Source organism: Myotis brandtii, unplaced genomic scaffold, assembly GCF_000412655.1.
Source record: "Myotis brandtii unplaced genomic scaffold, ASM41265v1 scaffold112, whole genome shotgun sequence".
Lineage (NCBI taxonomy): Eukaryota > Metazoa > Chordata > Mammalia > Chiroptera > Vespertilionidae > Myotis > Myotis brandtii.
This window is the reverse complement of record NW_005353838.1, coordinates 1907474-1930484: the sequence shown is the minus strand read 5'-3', so window position 1 is coordinate 1930484 and position 23011 is coordinate 1907474. Positions and strand designations below refer to the sequence as shown.

Below are 23011 nucleotides of genomic sequence, written 5' to 3'. Positions count from 1 at the left end.
ATTGTGCAATGCCTTCTTCTGCCCTTCAACATATATGCACATTATTTTAGTCACACTCTCCCAGAAATTGAAAATGGAAGAATATTGCTTCATTGAGTAGAACATTTCTCAGAAAGAAACATATAGTGCAGAGATAATATGCAATATGTGGTGGATACAGAAATGGATCTGACTCAGGCTTAACAAATAATATCTTTTCTCTTCTGCCATGGTTGATTTTTCACAGGGTTTCTGGGGAATGACCAAGGAAGATTTGGGGCTTCTGGCCTGTTAGGGCAGTAGGTGGGCTAAGAGTTCCTTAGGGAGCCACTTGGGGGAACGTCCTGTAAGGAGAGGACTGCATCACAAAGAGATTCTTATAAGCCACTGCGGGAGTTTAGTTCATACAACAGCAGGTCCTAATGTTATGAATGCATCATGTTTATGCTGCAAAAGATTCCAAAGAGCCTCAACTCCTTTAAAACCCAATCATAACTTAGGCCAGTTGCTGACATGCCAAATTTTAGTGGGCGTAACTTGAAATGCATGAGAAATTATCACAGGTGTTAACAGGTCCAAATGGGATGCAACAGTAAAGCGCCAAAGCTCTCACAAAGAGGCTTGTACTGGTGTGCTGATGCCTGCCAGATACCATCTGTCCTCAAAGAGCCTGGCTGGACACTTTATGTCAAATTAAAAGCGTATCTGAATTTCAGTCAAAGAAAAGGCAGCCTTGCATACTGCATGTTATTTGAAGTTATCATAACCCACAGATTTATGTTGTAACTAATTCATTTTTGATCGTAAGGATAAAGACAAAGGAACATACAGAAGTCATAAGATCTTAAAACTTTTTTTTTTCAATTTATCCACCCTTGTGAAAAATCCGGTTCATAATGTAACTTACTTTTATTGTTCTGAAACCCAGCACTTAGAAAGGAAACATGATGAGCATCATAGGTATCTTCATAGAAAGCAGCTAATTTTCTTTAAAAATATATTGATGGCTTTGGCTACTATAACCATAAGTGCCTGTGGCCTCTTTGCCCACAGCATGCTGCCCTGGAAATCTTGTTAGTGACTCCACTACATCTAGAATCAGGCGATTTCTGAGAATCTCCCTCCCACTCACCATCTGTGGTGGCCAGACCGGCCATCCTCCCACAAGCAAGGGTGAGGAATTAGGCTTTAGATTTGCTATGCCCATGCCCCACCAGCCCCCAGGCACTTCTGAATCTCTGTCTAGCCCAGTCCTGGTGGAACTTATTATACTAGTGGAACATTGCCAAGCTGTGTGACCCTGGTTTGTTCCTCTCCCTAATGATGATTCCCTATCTTTTCTGTTTGTTTTCTGTCGTCTATAAAATAAAGACAACAATAGTGCTTGTCTCACAAGATTTTTGTGAATATTAAATTCATATAAGTGCTAGGCACATCCATGGTGAATTGTTAAATTCAAGAAATTATTATTTTGGGTGGCTGAGGAGAGGTCAATGGGGGGAAAAGGAGACATGTAATACTATACATGATACTTTAAACAACAAAGAATTTTTAAAAAAGGAAATTATTATTTTTATGAAGGCAGGTGATGGATCTTGATTCTGAGAAAGAACAATGTGTAGAATCACGATGCTAGATAGTGTTTGGTTCATTTAGAGTAATTTTTCTGAATCTTTTTAATATTGCAGTTACTGTAACCTTTAAAATTTATAAGCATCTCAAAAGAGATTGTCACAGTGAGCAGTTATACAACCATGTGTGAGGTCAATTGTTTTGCATGACATATGTAATCAAAAGTGTTAAGTTTCTGCTTACCAATAAAGATGTTTCCACAGAAGAATAGAACATTAGTTATCCAGACAAGCAGATCAAGTAGGAGACTCTGAGAAACCACTACAAGGGACAGCAACATGTGTTCTTTGGAAGAACCTGTCAGTATAGGGACTTAGTGCATTTCTCAAATAGGAAACCTGACAGTGGGTTACCTCACTGAGCAGGACCACAAATTGCCCAGTGCAACCATCACATTGAAGTGCAAATAACCATCCCAGCCCAGGTGTGGAGCTCCGGTGCTAGGATGGTCCTTCACAACTGCATGGCCATTCGAGGCACTGTGGGGATCTCCCAGCTGACAGACTCCTTGTTTACTCATTAATCCTTCAATCATAAGTGACTTCAATGATCAAATGGAAACTTTACAAATGGTGTGTAGTTGTTACAACTATTTAATTCCATAATATACTTATTTCCATGTAATATATTCAACGTTATTTGACTCACCGCAATTGTCCAGTTTTTTGAAATCTATCACACCTGAATTACTCAATTAAAGTAATAGCCCATCCTGAGAGCAATGCGTGAACACTACCATCAGCAGTAATAATTGTTCAGTATTATTAAGCCCTACTATGTTCATGGCACAGTACAAAGTAATTTATGTGCATTATCTCACTGAATCCTCAAAATAACCCAATGTGTCAGGAATCGCTATATCTGATTTTATAGATTATAAAAAAGTGCCCCACAGATATTAAATAAATCCTCAGGGTTTTACATACTAACTGTATTAAACTCCAATTAAGTAAATCAAAGGTCATTTTTGCCAAGACTTCTTATCTCTTGATAAAAGAAATAGACAGTTATCTTGTAAGTGTTAATATTTATAAAACTCTTCTATAGAACACTGCTCTTATATTTACATCATAACATCAACATGTTTCTCAGTGTAATATGGAAAACCTATAATATGGGTGATATTCTTTCTTGATCCCAGCTTGAGGTTTTCTACATTAACCTTAATTATAAAATTGTTTGATCAATTATTTTATTATATGTCCAGTTGGTCAATGTGGAGAAAGTCTATAGAACCAAAATATGAGATGGTTTCTGTTCTTGGTTGGAGACACAAACAATACATAGAAAATAAGAGCAAATCTTATTTGGAGCTGATTGCTAAATGTGAGAAACTGTATGTAAGAACAGGGGATTCCCTGAGGGCTGAGGCACTCAGCAACTTTAAATGAAGGAAGCAGAACAACAAAATCTCCATAGTAACGATCATTTATTGAGCAGCTACTACATGTCAGATACTGTGCTAGGTATTTTATATGCATTCTCTTTCACTAGCCTTGATAGGTAGGTACCATTTTCCACAGTTGCCAATGAGACCAAAAAAGGTTAAATCATTTGGCAAAGGTCACATAACTAAATAAAGATATTTAGAAAGAGAGAAATAGAGAGTTAAAGTCCAACCCTTCAGCAATAGAAATACTTACTGCTTAGGAAAATGAAGAGGAATAGACGGATGTGCTGTATTAAAGAGGGCTACACATTCTTTGCCATTCTTCTCATTAAAAGGTACAGTTATTGCCTTGATTCTTGGCTGTCCCTTGAAATTGGTGACTTGCTTCTCCAATAGAATGTGGTAGAAATGACAGTGGGGGAGGATTCTCAGACCTAGAGCTTCGAAGGTCTTGCAGCTTTCATTTTTGTCATCTTAGAGGCCTGCGCCAACATGCCTGAGACCCTGATGGAAAGAAAGGCCCGAAAGTTCCAATACCCATGATGGGGCTTCAAGATGTTTGAGGTGAACATGGATGTTCCAGTCCTGGCTGAGCTCCTAATAAATATAACTGCATAAGGAACCCCAGCCAATAAAATATCATATGCAAAAGAAGACCCACCCAGCTTAAACCAGCTAACCAATAGTATTGTGAGAATTAATTGTGGTTGTAAGCCTCTGTTTTGGGATGGTTTGTTATGCAAAAACAGCTAGGTGAAATAGAGGAAGAAACAGAAAGGAGAAAGGTCTGAATCACCCAGGATTATGGAAGCAGAGGAAAGAGACCATTTCAAGTAGGGAACAACCCATATAATTAAATGTTGTGAAGAAATCAGACATCTTACATTTAAAAAGTATAGTCATATCATAGTCTGTGGTGAAAAGCATCACTGAAAATTCCTTTCCTCTACATTATGGTTCTGTTTTCAAAAGCAATAGAGCACCCTAAAGCTGATAGTCCTTTTATTTATTTGCTATTCTTCATAAAGTTGGATGAAGCCTAAAGTTCTATTGATTTCCTTGTCTATTCAAGATTGCTCAAGTTTACTCATAGTCTTCCACTAAAGGGCTTACTAAGGGATGAACCCAAGGGTCTGTGCCTTTTAAATATAAGGATTCTGCGTCCTGTGGTTAGAGAGACTACCATGCTCATTAGTGTCTGGTGCAACATCTAATAACCTCTCTTTTTTTGCTTGTATATCCTGCTGATTTTCAAGTTGGTATACAAATGTGAGTCTGGCTCTTTAAAAAAACCTATTGAAATGACTGAGATTAGATAACCATTTACCCATCCTCTCTGCAGGGTTTTGCACCAGGACCTTGGCAACTCTTGTGTTGTGAATTCTCATTTGGCTTATCAACATCTCAGTGCTCCCACTGAGAGCCCAGACAATTCAATCACGCATTCAGCAACCCTTTATGTTACTCTTGCTTCCTTAAGGGCTATAATATTACTTATCATGCTGTCAGTCTGTGCTTTTGCAGACTTCCTTCCTTTCCTTGGCTCATCAAACTTGTTGGAAATTGACCTGAATTGCCTATCTAGGGAACTTAAAAGAAGAGCACATCTCATCAGCTTTTCCCTGGATTACCCACAGGCTATTATGTCTTCACTGAGTTAAAACAGCAGAGCCCAATGATTAAAAAAAATTAAGATATTATTTTCTTTTGCAATCATTTATTTGTAGTTGTATATCAACTAAGTGACACTTGGCATTTGATTTTTAAGATTTGGGATAATTTTAAAATTCTTGAAAAGTTCTATTATTTTTAAGTTATTATTAATCAGAAATATATCCAAACCAATTAAAGTAAAAATAACTACTGAAGGACAAAGAAATAAATATATAAAATATAAGCTATGGGACATTTAAAAAGCTTTTACCAACTACATTAACAATAAGCATATTTTGCTCCTCAAACAAACTCACTGGGAAGAAGAGAGCGTTCTACTGAGCTCTCAACTTTTAAAAATGAGTATGCATGCTCCTTTTATTATAAAGTAATACATATTCACACATACACTAGTGTTATGAAAATTATGCCATGTCCTTTTATTATAAAGTAATACATATTCACACATACACATATGGATATGACGCAAGGTAGATTTTAAGTACATGATTAAGTAAATTACTCAAAGGCCATGGGACAGAAAAGCTCACAGACCAAATTAAAATGAGTGAATCACTCAGCTCATTAAATCAAAGTAAACGCAGAACAAGAAGAAAGAGACAGAAGCAGATGTGATAGGAGCAGTGAAAGCAGAGCAGGAGTCTTCTATCTGAATCCTGGATTACGCAATGTTATACATCCCATCTCTGGCTGCTGCTGCTATGGTGATGAGAACCAAGAGTGATGTTTGAGTGAGGAGGCTATGGATAGAAAGTGCCTAGACAAACACACACACACTTTATAACAGAGGCAAGTACATCTGGCCACAGTTAAAGGTTACCAACTAGCCTGATGGGCAGCAATAGGTTTTATTTGTCAGAATGTATGTCATTAAAAAGTGGTGAGCTTAATATACCTGAATGGTGAGTACCCATATGGCTCACCTATAAAGTAGATGGTGCATATTAGGTCCTTAGTACATCCACACTTTACTTACTTTATCTATAACCAATTTCTCTCAGAGGTAACTAACATCTACATCTACATCTATGTCTGTATACCTATATCTTGTAAGTTCTGCCTATGTTTCACATGCTACTTGCTTAGTTATTATTATCTTTACCTGACAGCCTATGAATTTTGCCTATAGATGAATAGATAAAGAAGATGGTATAGCCCTAACCGGTTTGGCTCAGTGGATAGAGCGTCGACCTGTGGACTGAAGGGTCCCAGGTTCGATTCTGGTCAAGGGCATGTACCTTGGTTGTGGGCACATCCCCAGTAGGGGGTGTGCAGGAGGCAGCTGATCGATGTTTCTCTCTCTATGATGTTTCTAACTCTCTATCCCTCTCCCTTCCTCTCTGTAAAAAAATCAATAAAATATATATTTTTAAAAAGAAGATGGTACATATATAGAATGGGATATTTGCCATAAAAAAAGAATGAAATCTTAGCATTTGCAACAACATGGGTGGACCTAGAGTGTATTATGCTAAATGAAATAAGCCAGACAGGAAAGACAAATACCATTTGATTTCTCTTATAGGTGGAATCTTAAAACAACAACAAATAAACAAAACAGAAACAGACTCATAGAAAAAGAACAAGCTTATGGTTGCCAAAGGTTGGGGCATGAAGGATGGGTGGGAAAAAATGGAAAGACCAAGTGAATGCCCAAAAAAAGAGATTGCAATCATAACTAAAAGTGACTGAACGTTTTAGAACTAGATGGAGATGCCACTTGATGGGGCGAAATGCCCACTGTGAAAGGGGGAATGACAGATTACAGTTGGTAGACATTATTTTTTTTTAAAAAAAACAATCTGTTTGATATTTACCTTTAAATATTGATATTTCTCAAACTAGTTCCAGAGCCATTATTATTGTCTTGGGATCCTCCTATTAACCTTATTCATTCATTCCTTTTTTTCATGTTATATATTCATTCACTTATAAGCATCAAGTTAGGCACAGTATTCATGATAAGTACAATAAATTAGGAAGACAGTCAATTGGTTATCATGTCCTGTCCATTCAACTTCTAAATATCTCCTAAGCCTTTGTCCACTTACCCCTCCCCAAATGCCTCTGTCTTGGTTTAGGCCACAGCCACAGCTTTCATTCGAATTATTTCCTTGTCTCTGATCTCTTACCATTTAGTCCATTTTCCACTCTTTCCAAGAGAGACTTTTTCAAAAGGCAAATAGGATTGTCACTCCCTGTTGAAGATGACTAATTATCTCCCAGCATCTAGTCTTCCTTTAGTAATAGAGACTACCTTTTAGCCAAGCAAATGTCTGTCCAGAATAAAAAATACATTTCCCAGCACCCTGGCTGCCAGTGATGGCCATGTGTGTAAATTCTAGACAGTGTAAAAACATTTTTTTTCTTGTAATGATCTTTATTTTGTTTGTAATTATTTTTCATGAATGTGAAAAATACCAGTGAGCCTATAACATTTTGAGTATGTTTTCATGGTGAAATCAGTGATTACATAGTGAAAATATAACTTTTCAACATTACCTGTAGGCAGTATAGATAATCATAACACTAGCAGATAGAAGGTTTATCTGTGACTAGAAAAGAGCCCCCATACCACATGGAAAAGGTTAAACTGGCCAGTCAAATCCAGTTTAAATTCCATATAGTTTGGAACAAAACTTATACTGATGCAAATATAAAGGTAAAGTCTGACTAGCTCTGAAGAGGAAAAAAATGAAGCAGGGCTTTTGGTTTTTAGAACTCAGCTGTAATTATTTATTAGTGAATTTATATATCAATTTCATATATTCAGGAGTTCTGGTATTCTAGGCTATTTTAAAGAATTGAGATACGATATTTTTGTTGGAATTCTTATTGTCATGCCAGATTTTTAAAAGAATCTGAAAGCTAAATCATTTCCATCTTACAATTCAGCCAGTTTTTAAATGATTAAAGTGTTATATAAACAAAGGTACACCTGCTTAGAAAGCATTTTTCCATATATAAATAATTTCCAAAAGGAAGAGAACGATGAAGATACACAGAGCAAAACTTTTATTGTACAAATAATCCTTATTTTAGTTCAAAGACTGTCTGAAGAGTGAAATATCCATCAGTAAGTGATGAAAGTAAAGGACGATAAACTGGTAATATATTCCTTGAAACACAAATTGTAGCTTCCACTCAGTAAAAACATTTCAGCTCTTGCAAATAAAAAAAGTTGTTAAGAAGTCTTCAAAGGTCTCAAATAAGGCACAAAATTGTTTGAAAATAAGAGTCTAAGGAAAATAATTGGAGTTGATTTATAATTATGTCTGCGCTCTTGCCAAGACCCTTTTAGTCTCAGAAAAACTTTATGAAAGAGCTAGAAAATATGCACCAAAAATATATTCAAACTCAATAATGACATCATTAATTTCCTTTGGTTTTGAAGGATTTCACTTTTGGAAAACTAATTATTATTTTACTTTCTTTTAAAATTTTTTTGGTTGAACTTTTTTCATTTTTTATACTGTAGTTTACTTTTCAACACATTATTATAATTTTACCTAGTAATTATTTCCATTGGAATGTTCAGGTTTGCCTATCACTTATATTTTACAGTTACATTTTATTTGTGTTTTATAATGTTTATACATTTTCATATTTTAAGTGTATTACTTATCTTTACTTTTAAAAATTATGAATCCTGAACAATTTTAAATGATAGCTTTGTCATTTTTCTCTTGTATTGCATCATTGTGCATATATTGTTCAAATCATAGTTAATGGTCCTATATTTCCAAATCTCCCAGTTTGAGGATGGCACTCTTACACAAACAGATAAATGTTTTTGGATGTTTGCATGAGAAGGTAATCAGGGAATTTAAGTGTTCTCAAATTTTAATTCTCATTGGCATTACTAAACTCATAATCTTCCCCCATATCTGCTCAACCAGCAACTATTTTCACCAGTTGATAGCAAGCTTATGCCGCCAGTTGCCGAGAACAAAAATCCTGGCATTGTTCTTGATGAGGTTGCTCCTTGCCTCTTGCTATAAAGTCATCAACAGCAAATTCAGTTTACTGTACCTTCAACACATGTCCAGAAGTAGCCCATTTCTCATCACCTTTTCTGCAGATGCCCTGGTCTAGGTCTCCAACATCTCACTGTGGATTACCATGTCCCCGTCTCCCCGCTTCCACTCTGGTGTCCCTACAGAAGCCAAAAAGATCCTCTTAAATGTCAGATCAAAATACTTCACTCCTCTGTGCCAGACCTTGCAATGGCTTCCCATCTATAATAATAAAAGGGTAATATGCTAATTAGACCGAATGTCTTCCAGACATCATTCTGGATGTCCTTCATGACAAAGCTGGGGCAGAGGGAAGGCAGCCCGGGTCCCTGGTGCCTGCGGGTGGCCCGGGGGAAGCCAGCCAGGGTCCTGGGTGCTGGAGGGAAGCTGGTGCCGGCAGCCAGGGGACGGAAGGCCTACTCTTGCACAAATTTTCGTGCATTGGGCCTCTAGTATCTTATAAGGAGATGAGTCCTCAGCCCTTGCTGAAGGCTTAAGAAAAAAGGAAAGTTTATTGTATTGACCATGTTCTTTCATCCTTCCTGATGCTCCGAGATTCCACCTTTTATTATTTCACTTCTGTTTAGAGAATTTCCGGTAGTTATTCTTATAAGGTAGGTCTGTTGGTGACAAGTTTTCTTTGTTTTCCTTTATCTGAGAATGTCTTGATTTTTCCCTACATTCCTGAAGAATATTTTGGCTGAATATAGGATTCTGGGTTGATTGCTTTTTTCTTTCAGCATTAAAAAATGTTGTACTGCTTATTTCTGGCCTTCGTGGTTTCTGATGAAAAGTCTACTGTCATTCAAATTGCACCCCCCTTCACTCCCAAGTGTGTTTCTCTCTTGCTGCTTTCAAGATTATTTTTTCTATATTTTTGAGAAGTTTGACTCTGATATTTTTGGTATGGATTTTTAAAGGCTTATTCTACTGGCTATTTGCTCAGCTTCTTCAACCTAGAGATTTATGAGGTTGTTTTTGGTGAGTCAAATTTGGGAAATTTTCAGCTATTGTTTCTTCTAATCCTTTTCCAGCACTTCTCTCCTTCCAGGGCTGTGATGATATGGGTGTTAGATCCTGTGTATGAGTTCTATGGGTCCCTGAGGCTCTGTTCATTTTTTAAAATCAATTTCCTCTCTTTTGTTTAGAATGAGTCATTTCTATTGTTTCATCTTTTAGTTCACTGATTTCCCCCCCGCTGCCCCCTCCATTCTACTATTGAGTCCATCTACTACTGAGATTTTAAAATTTCAGTTATTGTACTCTTCAGTGCTAAAATATCCTTTTGGTTCTTCTTTATATTTTCTATTTCTTTGCTGAGATTCTATTTGTTTTAAGTGTGTTCATAATTGCTTATGGAATCATTTCATGATGGCTCTGCTAAAATCTTTGGCAGAAAATCCTAACATTCTGTCAGATCTGCTTTACCATCTATTGACTGTCTTTTTTTCATTCAGTTTGATAGCTCAGGTCTGACAATGGTCATTTGCTAGAGGTGCTTTTATTCTTATGTCTGTTTTTCACATGAGGGAATGGAGGTTCAGATGGGTTCCAAAATACAACTTTGGGAATGCCACTGAGAGCTGAAACTAGTACCCAAGTGTGTCTGACATCAAAGCCAGGCTCTTAAGCTCTGAAATTATAGATAATTATATATAGTATGATTCTATTTTTACAAGAAAAAATGTACAGCTAGATATGGATTTCTAGCATAGAACAAAATTAAGACTAAATTTCGAAATATTAGCTGGGTTTTTAATAAATATAATATTTGAATGATTTCCATTTTTGTCTCTCTGTGCCTTAAATTATCCACAATAATCTCAATTTAATAATCTATTTCATGATTTTGAATAAAACTCTGAATATCTTGCATGTTTGTTTAAACTTATTTAAAGTTGTGTTTTTGAGGTTTTGTTGCTCATATGAATAGCCACAAATTATGTGCTCTGAAGCAATGAACTTAAATGTTAAAAAATATAACATTACTTATCACTTCTGGACTCTTACTTGCAGGAAGTAGACTTACTACATTTTTGTAAGGCAGCACAGTTGATTTATGTTTACTTTCTCACATTTTTTAAATTTTTTAATATCAGTTTTGTCTATAGTCAAATTTATTTAGAATTTACATCATTATTTTCAAACCAACAATTTTGAAATAAAATGTTAAATCCTTCTATTCTCTCATTCTCTCCTTTCTTCCTCTATAGTCAATATTTAAGGCAGCAACAAAACCTCTGAAATGATAATATATATTTTTTAATAGACTGGAATGACATGGCATATTTTCACATCATGTTACCATGGCTACCAAACCCTTCAGCTCATCTTCATTTAAATATGCTCACTGCTAAATTAGGGATACAGCTTAAACAATTTGTGATACTCTATAATTTTTGTTTAAAACATTGGTTATCTGACATCTCAAGTTCACTCTTTCAATGAGAACAGTGCCAGAGTGTTGCTGTCTATAGAACATTTATTATGCTTCATAATTCTCCCAAAAGTAGTTTTCAAAAAATGGCCAACACTTGTCAAGAGAGCATTTCACATTCTGTATAGGTATCTGTCATTCAGGTACACAGCAAAATTTATGAATGTCATGAAATAAATCAGAATGCTTTTCCAAATTACAAGATGTCTGGATTGATACTGAGACTTAGATACACCCACACCCCCACACCAGAATACTGAAGAACCCTCACGTGACAACAAAGGTCTCTTCCTGCCTGATTTCAAAAAGTCTGTCTAGACGCAGCCCCCCTGCACTCCTCTCTATGTGAAGGTGTGATTGTTGCACATTGCAGCCAGCCCACACTGACTCGATTAATCAGGGGTGAGCTTTGCAGAGAGAGAAAGCAGAGGTCCTAAATGAAAAATGGTCAGCACCAAAAAGTGTATACTTGCCCACTCGTTTCTGGGAGCCTCACAGATTAGAGAGTGAAGATATGAATTTAGTGGTGTGTGTGTGTGTGTGTGTGTGTGTGTGTGTGTGTGTGTGTGTGTGCAGGCATATTGGAATGAACAAGGTATATGACAGCACGTAATTTTGCACACTCCAGGTTGCTTAAATACTAGTTTTTAAAAACCTAACTGGCTTTAAGGGGGATTTTAATCTCATCTAAATGTTGTTTTCTCCAACTGAAAACAAAAACAAAGTCTTTAAATAAGTAACATCATAATAAAGAGAAATAATTGGTTTGATCCTGGTTACTCTTTAGATTTTATTTTTAAAAGGATAATTCTTTAAATGTTATGGAATTACAATGCATCAAATATATCTAGATTCTTCCAATGGTTACTCAGAAATGCACATGAACTAACAAGATATGTTAAATTTTCTAATATCATGTTTTATACTTTGACTATTTAAAAATTTTAATTAAAAATGATGAGGTTTTTGCCTAGGTGAAAACTAAAAGATCAAATTCTAATATCCATAAAACTCTAAGGCCCAATAATAATTGTGGATAAGTGTATGGGAACATTGGGATGACACTCAGCACCTAATTCTATTAGTAAGCCTAATTTTGCATAAAGTATTAAGAGTTTTTATTAAAATGAGCTGTTCATAAATTCTAATGTACTGGCTAACCTTCCTACTTCCAGTTTTTCTTAAAACAGAATACTAAAAACACCAAATCAAAGCAGGGAATGAATTCTAATAATCCTTCGTTTTGAATATTAGGATCATGGACTGACAGTCACGACTTAATGTGAATGACTCATGATCTTATTTTGGTTTTTAGCAAAACAAACCAATAATAAATAAATTAAAGTGACCTTCTCATTTTAGTGAAGCAGGTGGAGTAAAATATTTAACAGGTTTAAGAAAGCAAAGAAAATAGTATGTGTCTAAGTCGGTTTCAATTTGCCTGAGAAACTGTCTACTTAGCACTTTCCTCAGAAGGGAAAAACTGGCTTAAAGGGCAGTAGATTGGGGCTACTGAACATATACTACACTGCTTTAGAATTTTCTAATAGTGTTCCACTACATGGAATAAAACCTAAACTCTTGCCCTTGGCCTCTGCTTCTCTCTCTGACTCATATTCCACCTGTTTCGCATCATTCTCTATTTTCTAGCCTTAGCTATTTCCATTCCTCAGACATATTAAGCTCATTCCTAACTCAGGGCCTTTGTATCTGTTGAGGATGCTCTTCCTCAGATCATCACAGCTCTCAAACCAAATGGTATCGTTCAGTTCTTTCCTGCGCTTCATCACTAAAGTGGCTGTCTCAGGTGTTCTGAGTATTACTTTATTATTATTTTTTAATTTTGTGTGTGTTTGTTTTCTGTTACTCTAACCAGAAAAATGAATAAGCTTCTTTTAGAACAATGCTTAGAACTGGGTCTGACACATAGTATGTGCTGAATACACTTTTATAGACCGACTGACCTTCAGGTTCAAAAGTAGGTCCTGTGACAGTCTGATTTTGTCTAATAACGAATATATACATCATAATTTTATAACTTACCAGGATTTCTGTTTATAATATATTGTTATATTCGTAGGCCTTTCTATAATCTGAGAGAAAATGAAGGAGAGGTGATGTTATTTTAATTTGTATAGTTTAGAGTAGGAAGCGGCTCATATCCAGCTCTAAGTGGTGAGGTTGATGTTGATTTCATGCTCTTCACTGCTGTCTGTCCACTTTTCATGAGCCTCAGATGGCTAAGATTAACTGATGGGACAGAAACACGTGTACTATAGTGGGTGGGTTAACCAATCCACCCCATCTGGCATCAGTGCGATCTGATCTGACCACTAATCTGTTGCTATCATCACTGGACACAAAGTCATCTCTTCCTTCTTTCATACAAATTCTGCTTAGAATAAAGGGCATGAGCCTCAGATGGCTAAGATTAACTGATGGGACAGCAACACGTGTACTATAGGTGGGTGTGTTAACCAATCCATCCCATCTGGCAACAGTGCTATCTGATCTGACCACCAATCTGTTGCTGTCATCACTGGATACAAAGTCATCTCTTCCTTCTTTCATATAAATTCTCCCTAGAATAAAGGGAAAAATACTATGTACTTAAAATCATTAGATCTGTATTAGTGTTACAAAACATCATCACAAAATCTTCTACCACACCCTAGAAGAACAAGTCTTATACTTAACACTGTAATAGCTATTTTGACTGAAATATATAGAACCCGAGACCCTTCAGTCCGCAGGCCCACACTCTATCCGCTAAGCCAGACCAGCTAGAGCATGACATAAAACGCAGCATTAGGAAGGTTGAGAACCACTGGGCTAGAGCATGAAATATAAAGATTTTCTTTTTGGACTCTTGGAATCTTTGGGTTGGAAATGAGCTCTTCTAGGTGAGAAAAATAAGGAACAGAAAGACATGGAGATCCATAAAAAATCCCTCAGCTAGTTAGTGGTAGAGACAGGACTGAACACAGATTGTTGCCTTTCCAGTCCACACAATTCATGACTCTTTTGAAATTAAATCAGACAACAGGCAATTTTCAGAGGTTTGAAGTAAGAAATAAGGAGAACAAGATAAAAATTTAGGCAATTTGTAGGTTGTGATGACACTCAGAGGTGTATATTGAATAAATACACATAAATCATTGATTCACTTGACAAATGTTTATTCCATGCCTCTTTTATTGTAGGCTCTATTCTGGGCCCTGGGGGCACAATGGAAAATATGATAGCATTTCTGTCTCATGGTGAAATGGGGAGATCAACCAGTAAAGGTGTAGTAAGTTCTGTGGGCTGCATTAGTTGCTATGATAAAGACAAGAACTGGGAAACACAGAGATGTGGCAGCTAACCCATGTGGTGGCAGCCAGGAAGAGTTCTGGGAGAATAAGGTTTCCAAGCTGAGATCTGAAGGATGAGTAAGAAATAGGTGTGTGAAGAGGGAAATGTTCCAGGGAGAGAAGAGCGCATGCATGTTAATGTGGATGCATTAGTGTGTCTTCCCATCCACCATGGCCAAGACACAAAAACAAAGTAACACTTATCCTTATCCTTCTGTGATCTCCTGAACCACAGTTCCTTGTGAGGAACCACAGAGGATCGCATCACCGTGGGTGTAATGTATTCAACACCCTGGCAACATGGGTTATAGTAAGAATCCACTGGCTGCAACTGTAGAGGGACAAGGCTTTATAAACTTTGAAGAAGGTTCACATTTATCTAGATTATACCACACCTTCCTCAGAAAGCCTTTGGTGCCTACCATCGCGATGCAATTTAAAATAAACACATTAAGGAAGCACTCACTGTGCCTGACAATATTAATACATTGTCACAGATGAGCAACATAATTTTACTCTTTCTCTAACTGCCTTAAAGCATTTAGGGAACCTGTGCCTTTGTAAATTAACAAACCTGAAAATTAAAAGCAAGTGAATTATGTTTCTAAAAATCTACATGTTTATAAATCATCTTCAGAATAATTATAATAGTCATAAATTACAATTTTCCCCTCTCAAGATAATCAGAGATAGATGTTAATCAAAACCAAAGCTGAATGCTCCATATGGTTTCTATCAATCTTTTACCAACTGATACATTCATTTCAGGTATGTGGCAAAATCTCATGTTTCTAGTTGTATCAAATCAGGATGAATAATTCTGTGCGAATATATTGCTTCTTTCCTTCATTGAAAAGTATTATGAAGAGCCATATTCTGCTTGGCACTAGCAACATAATCAGTTTCCTATGTGCAAGGAATTACAGCAATAGGGAGAGCATGGGGTGGGAGTTGATGTGGAGGAGATGCCAGGAAAGAAGGCACCCCCACTATGGTGGATTGGATCCTGTAGGCTCTACACCCCAGAACTTCAGAAACAGAAACTCAGGGTGGTTTGGCCTTGAGATTTTCCATTAAAAAAAAAACAACTCTCCAGGCTATTCCCACACATATTCAATTTTGAGAACCTATGCTTTGGCAATAGGAGGTCACTAAAGAGTTTTAAGCAAAAGAGAAGGGTTAAGTGTTTAGAAGTGCTCTGCTAGCCTTATAGAGGGAGGGTGGACATTTTAATTTTTCAATGCAAACTGGACCACTTGATAACATGGCATCAATTATGGGGTGAGGCGATGCAAGGAGATGAATAATGTTTGGGACTTGGATGAAGAATTAGTTATAGACTTAATTTGATAATTTTATGGTTATTTTTATTTTAAAAATATATTTTTATTGATTTCAGAGAGGAAGGGAGAGGGAGAGAGAAATAGAAACATCAATGATGAGAGAGAATCATTGATGGGTTGCCTCTTGCATGCCCCACACCCACAACCCGGGCATATGACCTGACCAGGAATCGAACCGTGACCTCCTGATTCATAGGTTGATGCTCAATCACCGAGCCATGCTGACTGGGCTAATTTGATAATTTTAATTTGTTGAAAGTTTAATCTTTTATTTAGTCTCTTTTGTAAAAGCATATTCGATTGGATCAAAATGCCTTCGTTAAAATATCAGGTGCAAAAGGAACAATGAATTGGAGCGAGGCAAGCATAGAGACGGGGAGGGCACAATAGTCAAAATTAGAGACAAAGGATGACGACTACGGCAAAAGAAAAAGGATGTGGAGAAGGGAGTCATATAAAGGAAGGCACAGGAAAAAATTAAAGTGCTTGGTCTTCAATCGGATGGAAAAACAAAAAGCGAAAATAGCTGTGACTTTTTAAAACTAAAATTCATTATTTTGTAATTGTTGAAATATGGAACTGATTCAATATGATGTGCCTTAACAAGACCACTTGATGGAAGTGGTTCAGTGGAAAGTAGGTGAAAAGAAAGTATGCTCAGCCCTAACCGGTTTGGCTCAGTGGATAGAGCGTCGGCCTGCGGACTCAAGGGTCCCAGGTTCGATTCCGGTCAAGGGCATGTACCTTGGTTGCGGACACATCCCCAGTAGGGAGTGTGCAGGAGGCAGCTGATCGATGTTTCTCTCTGATCGATGTTTCTAACTCTCTATCCCTCTCCCTTCCTCTCTGTAAAAAATCAATAAAATATATATTTTAAAAAAAGAAAAAAGAAAGTATGCTCAGCCTCATTCTTCACTGTTCTGAAAAAAGCCTGCACTGATAACGAAGAGCCTGTTTGTGATCTTTGGATTTAAGGCTTGCTCCTTTGCTTTGGGCCTCACCACAGTGTGTTGCAATTGCATGCTGGCCTCTTGCACTGTGCTATGAGCACTTCAGTGATAAGAACCACACTCCTCTTCTATTGCCACAGTGTTTCCCACATCGTAGGCTCTCCATACTTAGTACACAAACTAATTAATGGTGGAGCCGATTGCAAGAAGCACTTTTTTGCTTAAAATAACTTCCAAAGACCCTGAAGTGCATGCCTCTCCTTTCCAACATGGCCAGCGCTGACACATTGTCCTCTGGCAGTGTTCTTGTACTGGAAAAGCCAAACAGAATGTGCTCCGGTGAGTCATACAGTTAGTGAGGACACTGCATGTCCTATCAGGGAATAGTTTGAGTCTGAAGGCCCCTGCGTGAACTGTAGCAGATGGCTTCCCAGATGTTTTTCCTGATTAACAGTTGGCATCAGTTTGACTTTGGAGAAATGACCTGGGTTTACCCAAGGTCTTTCAGATTGAATTATGTAAAGCTTTTGCATTAAAGAAGGAAAGCACTGCTATTTGTAAAGTTTACAATTAGAGTTACTTCATAGAACTTTTAAAAAATAATAGGAATTTTTAAAGCTTTGGATTTGCTTACGTGATTTCAGCTGCTAACATTCTCCAATTAGAGACAATTCTAAAATGTTACCTGCGAGATGATTGAGTCCAAGCCTTTTGTTAGGAATCAGGACACAAAGACCCACCCAAGCTGGGTGAGATGTGTACAGTCTGTGGCTCCCTGGTACAGAGGTTCAGAATCCAGTTCTTGAGGTAGTTTGTCCAACAGAAGGATTGTGGTTTAAGTTTATTTTGAATAAGTGCTTCTATTATCCTCTCATTTATATCTTTTGCCCATTTCTTCTTAAATTCTTTCTATTTCTTTGATGCTCCCCTCTCTTTATTTTCTCCATGATTTGTAATTAATAAAATTCAGTCAAATGAAGTGACTCTAATACAAAAATATCATTATTGGTTATTTGTTGGACACCGAGTCCATTTCTATGTAAATCAATTATGTGCATGGTACACAGTGAAACTGAAAAAGAAACTTTGATGCTCCAATGAAAATAACTTCTTAGTAGGTCTGCTCTTGATTTAGTGAAAAGCATTTGTAGCCACCACGTGTTTAGATGTTGGTAATAGCGCTCAGCCTCTCACTCATATCTTTGTATTTGATCCTTATGGTGATCCTATGAGGCAAGTAGGGTAATACTCACTTTACACATTAATAAACTGATGCTCAGAAATATTAAATAATATGCCGTGATCACACCACTAAAAAGCCACAGAGCTTGGCTGGTGGTCTCGAACCATAGCCCCTTTATGGAAACTCTCGTGAATCTTCTCTCAGAAGGTCAGCAAGGTTCAGCGAGAGTGAGAAGGCTGGGAGGTATTGCACAATGGGATGGTTTCACAGATTATTTGGGTCATTACAACAGAGATAGGGAGAAACAGTTTCACTCAAATTCTCTGCTTTATCCAGCAGAAAATGCCAATGTAAAACAGACATTTTGGGACAGGTGGAAAAAGATCGTATTTGGTGGTTGCAACTTCACTCCTTGAAAGCAAAAAGCTATGATCCGGGTTAAGAGTTCCACATCATGTGACCCTCTTCACGCTTGCCACAGCGTGGTCCAGTCAACCTCCTCTCCTCATTTTCCTTCCATCCCCTACCTAACCTCACCTTGACTATGCTGGGCTCCTTATCATGGCCTTTGTGGTCATTATTTTATGCCTTCAGGTTAAAGAACAGCAGCAATACCTTGCAATTATCAATTTAAAAGAATAATTATTTGGCTTTAGAATTTTTTAAATATGAAACTTTCATAGAAAAATAAAAAATACTTCATTTCTATATATTCGACCCGATTTTGCAAATATCTGAAACTTACTTTGTGGGTTTTTTTTTTAATATATTTTATTGATTCTTTACAGAGAGGAAGGGAGAGGGATAGAGAGTTAGAAACATCGATGAGAGAGAAACATTGATCAGCTGCCTCCTGCACACCCCCTACTGGGGATGTGCCTGCAACCAAGGTACATGCCCTTGACCGGAATCGAACCTGGGACCCTTGAGTCCGCAGGCCGACGCTCTACCCACTGAGCCAAACCGGTTAAGGCTCTGCAACTTTGTATAATATTTCATTTTATTCTATATATTTTATTTTACCAGAAGTAAGTGAGAAAAATGTCTTAGTGGCTTCAGTTCTTTTTTTTTTCTTTTCTTCTTTTATTTTTTTTAAAAAAAGCAAATTCTGCACCAATAGTCAGGGAAAATATGAGAAATGTCTCTAACTCTGCCTCTGACATTTTCCGCAGCCTGGGCTTAGGCAAATTCCTCAACTGCTCGCGGTATCTATTTCACTCACTAAACCCATATGAATCATAAATACCTCGCTCTTTCAAAATCTGTGAATTTAAGGAATACTGGTAAAACATGTGGACTACCTAAACATTTAAGTTAAAAGTAGAGAAAATCGGCTTTTAATCTTCTCCTCCCCTTAAAAAAAATCCTCATCCTGTGACCTATTTTGGAGACCTGATTATTCAGTGATTTTGTCATTACTTGACTTTGCACCCGCCCTTGCATCATGGAAAGTAGAGTACATCAAAAGCACCATCGTGTGTGTGTTGTCATGTGTGTGTGTGTGTGTGTGCGTGTGTGTGTGTGAATATTTTACTTCTGGATTTTAACACTAAACATCTTAACACACTGCCTTGTTGTTCATAACTATTTACCTATCAGCTCCCCAGACTGATGAAGCAGAAACGCCTCCTTCCTGGGCTGTTGAGAACATGGTGGCTGGAGATCACTGTTGTATGTGTATGGATCTGTTCCCTACACCCGGAACTAAGATTTAACTTTTTACACAATACTTCCATTCACAAAATATTTATTTAGAACTAATCCTTCATCAAGAGCGCATGTTTGGAATAAATTAGGAGAGTGAGAAAAGGAAGCAATTAGCATTTAGAAAATGCCGGGCTCCAAGGTCCTACCAAAGAGCAAAAAATAAAAAAGCAATTTAGACACTGATACGGTTTATTAAGTAGAACGAACTCACATGTTTATGGATTAGCAAGGCCAATGTCAGATAACACGTTCTATCAATAAAAGATAAAATAAAGAAATTTATGCTATTTGCCATAAGAAAGGTGACAAGGGCCTCTCAGTCTAACAGAGACCCGAGACACTTATTTTTAAAAAGCAGCCTCTCTTCCCAAGGTAAATATGAAAGTAAAAGTAACTAACATTATTGAGCATACAATATGAGCCACTCATTGAGCTGAGCATTTTAAACATTGAGGTAGGGACAATTCTAGTCCAGTTTCACAGATGAGAAAAAATGATTCTCAGAGATGATGGGTAAAAATTTTTCAGTGTCATTCAGCTAGTAAAAGGCAGAGCCAGAGGCTGGCCAATTCTGAACCCACAGTCTTAACTACTGAAAGTTCTGAACTCTCAAGATCTGAAAACTTCCTAGAGAGCTCTACAAAGGTCTGAATTAAGATATGCTGAAACAAAAGAAAAGAAATTGCCATAAGGAGCAAGTAAAAGAATAGGTGTAAAAAGGCTGAAATTACATATAAATATAAAATCAATCTTTGGAACTATATATCCATTTCTTATTTTAGGATAAACTATAGGAAAATAGCCCATTTGATATAGCAACATGAAAAAAATACATACTGCACAAAACAATTCCCTATTGAATAAGCATGTTTAATATATCAACATAAAGTAATTGAATTTACTGTTAAATATTTTCAATTTCTATTACCATTTGAGCTGCTTGTTGCTGCACAGTGATCTAATATTGTGAGTTTTATCAGCTTGTAAGAAGTAACAAAAGCAGGAAAAGGAGAAATCATTATAGGAAGCCCAAAAAACATTTTATGAATTTTTGAGTTAAAGTCTCTCACTAGGTTGAGCCTATGAAGAAAGCATTCCTTTGATTCTTGCAATAGCACTTTTTGATGCTCATTGAGCAACTGGGTACAGGAAGATGAATAAGATGTGACTGACGCTTCAAAAGTTTCCAGTGTGAAAGAAGATAGAGGATGCTAACAAAAAAAATAAGGCATAATAATCTGATCAAGCAGACTACCTCTATTTCCTAGTCATTTAGGAAAATTATGGGAAAGTTGTTTAGCTTTTCTGGGCTACAGTTTCCTCAGCTGTAAACTGGGGACCCAATTGGCACCTTTATTATAAGGTAGACTTTTGTTAACATAGGAAAGGGGTTAGAAAAGCCGCTGGTACATTGCAAGCAATCAGTCCATGCCAGCTGCCATTTTTAAACCTGTGATAAATGGCAGAATGAAGTGGGATGAGAACACAAAGGATGAAGAGCCGGATCATCTAGCTTTGTTAGGAAAAATATCCCAGAGAGAAAAGAGTGGACAAGTCAGATAGACATCTACCTGGGTGATTGGTGATAAGAGGGGTCCAGGGGAAAAGGAGCAGTGAAATCAAAGATAGAAAGGCAGGAGACATCTGGAGGCATGTAGTGAACTGATCCTAGCAGAATACGGCTGTATGCTAGCGTGTGAGGGTGTCTACAGTAATGCAGGGGATATGGGGCCAGAGCCTGGAGGCCTTATAGGGCCATACTAACAGTTGGTCATGAATCATGTACATTGGTGCCTTTTCAACAGTGTTCTTAGGGGCCTGTGATGGTTCTATGGGATTGCTTCAGACACTGTTAAGGAGAGGCTTGGATGGGCATGGTGCTGGGCCCCCTTCCTAGTTCTAACCAGAGCAAAACTGCTTTTACCGGTATCTCTTCCTTTTCACGAAAGGTTTTTATTTGAAGTAAAGGATCTGCTTCTTAAAAATATTTGAATTTAAAAGAAAGATACACTGAAGATTCTGATTAAGGAAGAAATATGATCAGATTCAAATTTTAGAATGATGACTTTGGGAGTACTTCTTTAGTTATTTATCAAAGATCATCTATAGCACTTATAACATGTCCAGGGACTGTTCTAAACATTTTATAAATATTAATTAATGAAAGTTGAATATTAGGAGGTGAAAAAATAGAAGAAGGAATTTCCCCATCAACTCACCAGATGTACCGTTAGCTCTGAGAGCCCATATTGATTTAAAATATAAGTCCTTCACTATTAGTACTTTCTGCTTCTTCTAAACCTTACACTTTTCGTATATAGTTTGAGAACAAACTTTTAAAAATATGCAGGATACTAAAGTTTCTCACTATTTTGCATATTAGATGTGGGAGAAATCATTCTGATAGATAGGAAGTCAGTCTGGGCACAGTTCTGGCTTTATCAGAACTGGGGTGGGGCAGGAGAGATGGACGATCACGGGTCATGGTGCAAACAGGCATGCCTCTCAATAGCACAGGTAACACCCTTGGGAGTGCTTCTGGAATCTCTTAAGATGGTGTTGGTTGCATGAAAACTGTGAAGGTGCTACTGGCAGTGAGTGAGTGGGGGCCAGGGACACAGACATCCTGTAGTGTACACAGTAGTTCCCCATCCTGCAGTTTTCACATTTGCATGAAACTTACACCTGGGTGAAATGACCGAAGCCTGTAACAACTTTTTTTTTTCTTTTTTTTTACCACGTTTGGAATGGTTTTAATATCTACCAAATATATCAGTACTTTGGGCATGGTTTTAATACATACCAAATACATCAGAAATGGAGGTACTGTGTAAATGAAGAAAAGACTGCCTCTATAACTTCAGGTATTTTTTGTTTGTTTGCCAGGAGTTGGTCACCGCTTTGGAAAATACCATTATGAGGCAATAACACTACTCAAGACATTTGTGTTCCCAATACACTGAGATGTATCAGTCAGCCTTCACAGCTGACACATTTACTGATAGCCTATGGTGAGTCTACTTCGGATAGACACAAGTACCTGATTACTTCGTTATGTCACCTACTGCAGTCACGCTCTAGGGCGTATATATATTTTGCCTTTATATTACACGTAGGGCATTGTATTTGTTTTTCTGAAATAGTCTGTGCAGGTAGGTTATCTTGAATAACTCCCCTCCTCCCAGTTCCCGCCCCACCCTCCGCCCTCACTCCCCACCCCCTGTCCTCATCCATAGGTGCACGATTTTTGTCCAGTTTCTTCCCGCATCTCCCATTCCCCTTTCCCCGCCAAGAATAGTCAGTCCATTCCCTTTCTATGTCCCTGATTCATTATAATCACCAGTTCA

At 37.3% G+C, this 23011-nt stretch overlaps 1 protein-coding gene across 2 annotated transcripts in view; it reads right to left on the bottom strand.

Moving 5' to 3' along the window:
* The window catches only part of B3GALT1 (UDP-Gal:betaGlcNAc beta 1,3-galactosyltransferase, polypeptide 1), a 388127-nt gene that overhangs the window by 159910 nt on the left and 205206 nt on the right, over positions 1 to 23011 (bottom strand). Inside the window, exon 3 of one of the 2 annotated variants that reach the window (XM_005857532.2) lies at positions 8708 to 8831. The exons of the other annotated variant lie outside the window; for it this stretch is intronic. The gene's annotated coding sequence lies outside the window, so the exon portion shown is untranslated. The remainder of the gene's footprint in view (positions 1 to 8707; positions 8832 to 23011) is intronic. 2 annotated transcript variants of the gene reach the window in all.